Source organism: Gadus chalcogrammus, unplaced genomic scaffold, assembly GCF_026213295.1.
Source record: "Gadus chalcogrammus isolate NIFS_2021 unplaced genomic scaffold, NIFS_Gcha_1.0 GACHA078, whole genome shotgun sequence".
Classification (NCBI taxonomy): domain Eukaryota; kingdom Metazoa; phylum Chordata; class Actinopteri; order Gadiformes; family Gadidae; genus Gadus; species Gadus chalcogrammus.
Genome location: NW_026613513.1, coordinates 129,089 through 136,454, shown reverse-complemented (window position 1 = coordinate 136,454; position 7,366 = coordinate 129,089).

Below are 7,366 nucleotides of genomic sequence, written 5' to 3'. Positions count from 1 at the left end.
GCTATCTAAGAAGGGACTTGTGTCATTTTGTCCTAGCCAACAGTGGACCCCTGTCATTAGAAAAACGTATGTTATGCAAATCAACAGATAAAATGCATGTCCTTTAACCGTAACTAAGCACACAAGTTTGGTAGTTGTAAAGAAATAAAAAACTTATTAAGTTTAGAAATTGGGTTCATGACAAGCCACAATTACAACATTGTTGGGGGCAACTTTACTTGCAAAATAACACATATATATGCATACATATATATTTGAATATATATATATATATTTGAATATATATATATAGATTATATATATATATATATATATATATATATATATATATATATATATATAGATCATATTTAGATTGTTATTACCTCTTAAGAACTATCCATTTAGCTTATTTATTTTTTTACTCATCCATGTTGGAGTGTGGAAGTGTCACTCTATGCTATCTAAGAGGGAACTTCTGTCATTATGCATCAGCCAACAGTGGACCCCTGTCATTCCATACAGTAAAAGTGTGGACCATTTTCTGTGATGCAAATCACAATTCAAATGCATTTCTTTAAAAATAGATTGGGGACTGAAGTACATTGTAAAATGGTAAATTAAGGCTAATTTGGGGATTGAACAATTTCAAAGATCTAGAGCCTTATATTGTATTTTAATTTTATTTGTTAATCATTTTTATTGATACAATGAATAGGGGTTTTTGTTAGACTATTCTGTTCCTAAAAACCACTAACAAATCAAGTTGGACAAATTATTATTACATTAGTTGAGATTACTATCTTCCCCTTACAGTATATAGTTAATTCCTCTTTTCATAAAAGCAGGAGTGTGAATGTCGCTCCATGCTATCTAAGAAGGGACTTGTGTCATTTTGTCCTAGCCAACAGTGGACCCCTGTCATTAGAAAAACTTATGTTATGCAAATCAACAGATAAAATGCATTCCTTTAACCGTAGACTAAGCACACAAGTTTGTAGTTGTAAAGAAATAAAACTTTATTAAGTTTAGAAATTTGGGTTCATGACAAGCCACAATTACAACATTGTTGGGGCAACTTTACTTGCAAAATAACACAATATATATGCATACATATATATTTGAATATATATATATATATATATATATATATATTATATATATATATATATATATATCATATTTAGATTGTTATTACCTCTTAAGAACTATCCATTTAGCGTATTTATTTTTTTACTCATCCATGTTGGAGTGTGAATGTCACTCTATGCTATCTAAGAGGGAACTTCTGTCATTATGCACTAGCCAACAGTGGACCCCTGTCATTCCATACAGTACAAGTGTGGACCACTTTCTGTGATGCAAATCAACAATTCAAATGCATTTCTTTAAAAATAGATTGGGGACTGAAGTACATTGTAAAATGGTAAATTAAGGCTTATTTGGGGATCGACAATTTCAAAGGTCTAGACCCTATATTGTATTTTAATTGTATTTGTTTATCATTTTATTGATACAAATGAATAGATAGGTTTTGTTAGACTATTCTATTCCTAAAAACACACTAACAAATCAAGTTTGACAAATTATTATTACATTAGTTGAGATCTCTATCTTTCCCTTACAGTATATATAGTTATTTCCTCTTTTCATAAAACCAGGAGTGTGAATGTCGCTCCATGCTATCCAACAGTGGACCCCTGTCATTACATACAAAAAAAGTATGGAACTTTTAAAGCTGAGCAGTTACATTTTATTAGAAAAATACACTATGTTTGTTTGTTGTTTGCATGTTTCAAGAGACTGGTTTTCCTTCGTGATTGCATGTTTGAAGAGACTTTACTAAGTAGTCTGTTTAACAGCCCTCTACACTCTGACAGACGTGTGAACGGCTGCAGGTCGTTCACACAATAGAGGAGTGTTTGAAAGCGACGTGTGTGGATTGGTCGTTGAAAATCAAGCTCTGGCCAGCAGAGGCGCTATAGAGTATGGACTAAACACTCACACACTTTCAGGTCCCCTCTTGGCAAAAGTTGAGAAAATGCGTCAAAATATTTTAGGCATGTTTTTAGGTTGATTTAAGGCATGACCAAAAGGGGACCTGAAAAATGTCCCCTCTTGGCTCAGAGGTCCCCTGTTGGTGAAGGTGTTACGACGCCGAAGTCCACTGTTGGATAGTTAGGCGAGTACACACATTACAACATGTTCGCATGCACGCACACGAATGCACACACACACACACACACGCACACGAATGCACGCACACGAATGCACACACACACACACACACACACACACACACACACACACACACACACGCACACACACACACACACACACACGCACATTACAACATGTTAGCGCACACACACAAATGCTTGAACAGACACAGATACACACTAGTGGTGTAATGGTACACGTATTTGAACCGAACCGTCACGGTACAGGCACTTCGGTGCGGTTACAGAGGTGCACCGCGGTACGTAAATGTGGCGTACATAGCGTTAATATGGCGAATGTAAAGGCTTGTTTTGCGGTGCGGAACTTAAAACTTGAAGTCGGAGTTCCCCCCGGACCGTTTAGCCTTATTAGGCTCGGCTCGCACGAGCGCGTACTCTGCTTAAGCAGTAGCAGAGCGCGATCGCGACTGTGTGTGGATTGATGGCTACTAGCGAACTGAGAGCGAACTGCATGCGAGCGACAACAGAAAACCGGAGCTTGAAGATGCCCCCTGCCCCTGTCATTGAAATCCCAAGTGTGGGAGAACTTTGGATTCCAGGTTAATTATCACAATGGGGAAAGATGAGTGGACAAGTCGAAAGCTGTGTGCAGACATTGTTCAACAGCGATCGCCTATGCAAATGGAAAACACATCGAACATGCACACGCATTTAAAAAGGCACCATCCAGGTGTTGCTGTCACCGCTGCGAAAAGAAAAAAAGTTGTTCAAACCGTTCAAACCCAGCTCACCACACTATTTAATCAACCCCTACACCTGTCTGGGAATTCAGAACGGGCAAGTTAATCTTGCTAAAAAAATAACTGAAAGTTGAATGAAGCTGAAACTGTTTATGTTATTATTACTGTTATAATTTTAGCATTATTTTATTCATTTGAGGACCTTGTTGTTTGAAGCAGTATTTTCCTTTTTTATAAAATACATAAGCTGTAATTTAAGTTAAGGCTGCAGTTGCACTTTTATTTAATGATTGATATTTATATTTATGAGAACTTCAGAGCTTAGAGAGCTGCAGGAATATTTTCTTTAAACCCTTAAAGTTTACATACTCTTGGTTACATACCAGCTTAAAGAGCCTAGACTGAGCATTAACACTGGATTTTTTTTCCATTAATTTTATGTTAGGGTTATTGGAGAATTGCAGCAGTATATTTTTTATATTTGTTACACATTTTATTTGTATGTTTCATACTGACAGCTAAAACTGTTGTGTTGAATTCGTTACTAATTAAACTTAAACAGAACGAACAAAACGTTTGTTCTGTCAAGCAATCCGTTTTTTCACCATAACTATAAACCGAAACCGTCCTGTACCGTACCGTGACTTCAAAACCGAGGTACGTACCGAACCGTGAATGTGTATTTCTCTCATACATTTTTGTCATTATTAAAGAGAGGCCTGATTCTCAGATGTGCAGGTTGGATGGCTACGGTGTAGGTCTGGGAATAACTTCAGGCCAAAATCTTGCAAGCGAGCCGCTGGGTGCAGGTGCAACGAGATGGAGCACTTGCTGAGTCATTTCCTGTAGGGCTGGAGCCACAGGTTGAAGCGTATGCATCCTTTGAGACTCCCTTTGATATGTAAGAGACCTCAAGTAACAGCTTACTTAAATGTTGTCGACCCAGTCACCTATTGCATCACTTCCTTTAGGGCTTCGCCTCCTAATTGATCATTGTAGTATAATTGAATGCCCTCTTTCATATATATGATACCTCCACCACTGGGACGTGGCAACAATTCTCCAAATCCATATGGGGAGGGGGGGTGATGCTTGTGGACAGTAGGGTTGTACACTAGACATAAATTGGAAGCAAACTCAGGAGAAGGAATGACCTCTCACAAATATTTATTGAATAAATTGTTTCAAATAACCCTGCCTCGTTAAATCAATGAGCTTGGTGTTTTGCTTTCAAAAATAGGTTATAGAAGAAGCCTAAACTGCAGAAAATAAAACATCCAAGCTGCCTTTTAAGGGTACCTTGGAATATCTGTCTATTTTTTAACCATCTGGACCCTAGTTTACGACAAAAACAACACAAGTGACGGCAGCTCCTTTGCCGCGTGGCTTTTAGAGCCATGTAAGGATTAGAGGGGGCGATCGATAGCAACCACCATAGCAACCATGATGGTCAAGTGACTGGATTCAGCCCCGTTGAAAAAAATAGAATGCCACCCTCAGGAGATTAATGATATTTAACAATGTCTGCTCACCATACAACTAACGAATACAACTGTATTTTACCGGCCACTGGACCGCAGTAGTTCTAGCGATTTACTGATGAGGAGATGATCGACCTGTTAAACTCATCCTAAATACATATGGTGCGTTCCTAATGTAGCAGGATGGGCCTTTAATTTGTGCTGCAGTACCGGCCTATCACTGTTGGGTGCGCTGCCTATAAAGGTGAGTGGTTGTGCACTGGGAGCCCTCTTGCCTGGGAGCTCCTGGCTGCCCCGCCTCCTGTTATCACTCCTGTTATCACCGCACCTGATCGCCTTTTAGCTGGATCGTGCAGCTCGCCGTTGTTTGGCATGTAGTAGTTGTGTGCATCTGTGTACCTTCTAAACTTTGCACAAGTCCTCAACATTGGCTTCCATCCCTCAGGCAGTTCATTGGCCGGTCTTCCTTCTCCCGTATCGACCCCAGTTGTAGGGCGTGCGAGTGTTTTCCTCCTCTACCTGTTGCAGCGGGGAGCGATCAGCTGATTGATCGAGTTGCACTTGTAATTGTGCTGCTCGGTACAAGTGATCCCCTTCCTCCCCTTTGATGTTCAACTCCTGACGGTATGTGGATAAGACGACGCTAACTGAAGTTACTACAGTTGTGTTCAGCCTCTAGAACAAATGTATTTTCTATGGCAGGGTTGACGTGTGTGTGGGCGGTTTCTGCCAGCACGTCCCCCCCCCCCCTCTTCACGCTGCTGTTGGCCGGCTGCTGTTTTGTCCACTGGTTTATATAGCCAACACATCCATCCTACTCTGCATCTCCTACTGTGCTGTACCTGCCACCGAGTATGGTGATTGCTGCCTCATCCTCAGTCTCATTATCTTAATCTATTCATTGAACCGACTTCTAACTGATCTTATTGATGATATTATTTGTGTTTTGTGGGTTGCTTTGCATGTTTGTTTTGGGTTAATTCGTTTTCTTAGTTATTTTGGTTTGGCTTAATTGCTTTACTTATCAGTTTGGATAAATCTTCATTGTTTTGATTTAATTTCTTTGTTAGTTTTCTTTTGGTTTGCATTTATTGGGGTTGTAACCCTCATAGGGTGTTCGTTTTTTTGTTACACAGGAGGTGCTGCTGGGTCTGGTGGACCCATTGCATTTTAGGCCTTTTAATTCAACATAATCTAACTTTTTTTTTAAATACTCACCAAATGGTTACCTCATCCCAATTGCAAGTAATATAAACAACACATATGTTAAATGTGTTCCCTTTACCTTTGTTAAATCACATTTATGAATAGAGGTGCCACTCGTTTTTGTTTATTTTCGTATTAGCATGTAATAAAATAAGGAAATGCATCATAAAACAGGCATAACTGGGAAATTATCAACATCATTAGAAATTGAAACATACTCAATAACATATGTCTGAACAACACATTAAAGCCTTTGAACACAGCCATTATACGTATATCAGTCTATACCACACATGAGGGGCAGAGTCTCACTGTGTGTATTGCATGTGTATTTTTTGCACTGGTTGCATGTATATTGTGTTTATATTATTATGTATTATGTATATAGTGTATTTGTCTTTTACGTTTCGGAGCTGGCTGATGCTGATCCTCCTCTTCAAACTCAGTGTCAGACTCTGAATTTTCAGAAATGTTATCCTCACTTTCTGAAACTGTTTCCTCAGCATCACCATCAAAACCCTCTGCCTCTTCAAATATCAATGGTAAGGCAGTCTGAACAGAGAATCGCTTTGCCATCTTGATCAGTTGTGGTATGGAACCACGCTGACATAGATTTTTTATAGTGTCAGATCCCCAAGCTTGGTTCCCGCAAGACAGAGGGTGAAATGTGGGGGAATATGGGTGTAGATAGTGTTGGGTGCTCCAATGTTGCAACCTTGTGCGGGAAGAGTGGGTGCACACTGTGGGTGCTCACACCAAGGGCCCATTCACCTGCTTTACTCTCCCCACACACACACACACACACACACACACACACACACACACACACACACACACACACACACACACACACACACACACACACACACACACACACACACACACACACACACACACACACAGAGGAGAAAGGGAAAATGAGGGTGCACAGAACCTATGATTTCCACACTTAAACTAGCTCCGGGTCCACTGGACCCGAACACCCTGTGTGTAATATAAATGTGATGGGGGGGTATACAGTGGGGGGTCCTTGAAAATGTTTCTGATTTATGTTCCTCACAGAAAATGAGCCAAAGCCAATGAATCTTAGTTAAAAAAAATAATTATTTGTATCACTTTTATAAAGCTAAAAACTGAAAACGGGTCCCACAGACCCGAACACCTTATGAGGGTTAAGTTGTGGGTTGAAGCGATTTAACCCTGATTTAAAACCCCATTTAGTAATTGCCCTCTCCTTTTTGTGTATTTTGTGTGTGTGTGTGTGTGTGTGTGTGTTCGCTTTAGTGTGGTTGTGTGAACATATTTTATTGAGAAGTCATGTTTAAAATTATATATATTTATTAAAAGGAATTGAGTTTGTATGCTGGACCCAGTCTCAAGCTTTCATTAGTAAACAAACTTGTGTGCTTTAACTTAGGTTAATCTAACTCTCCAGGTGAAATTCCTGGGGTGGCGTTGTTGGCAACTTGTCACTAGTTCTTTAACTAAACTTTATCTTATTGGTTCCTCGACCGCCGAATGCCACAATAGCAATATAATAATTATTAAGTCTAGTTTCATTCAAGGTTACAAAACATTGTATAAGGTATGTATTCATAGATTAATCCATAACTAATCAGAAAACATTTAGGTTACGTCCTTGACATGTCTAATTCTTTAACAGTGCATCATTCAATACGGCTAATGGTTTCACCATGAGATTAGCTCAGTGCGCTCTCTCGTGAAACTCATCTATGTACTTATTAAACAAGTGGATGAAAATATCAGAAAATCTATGTTT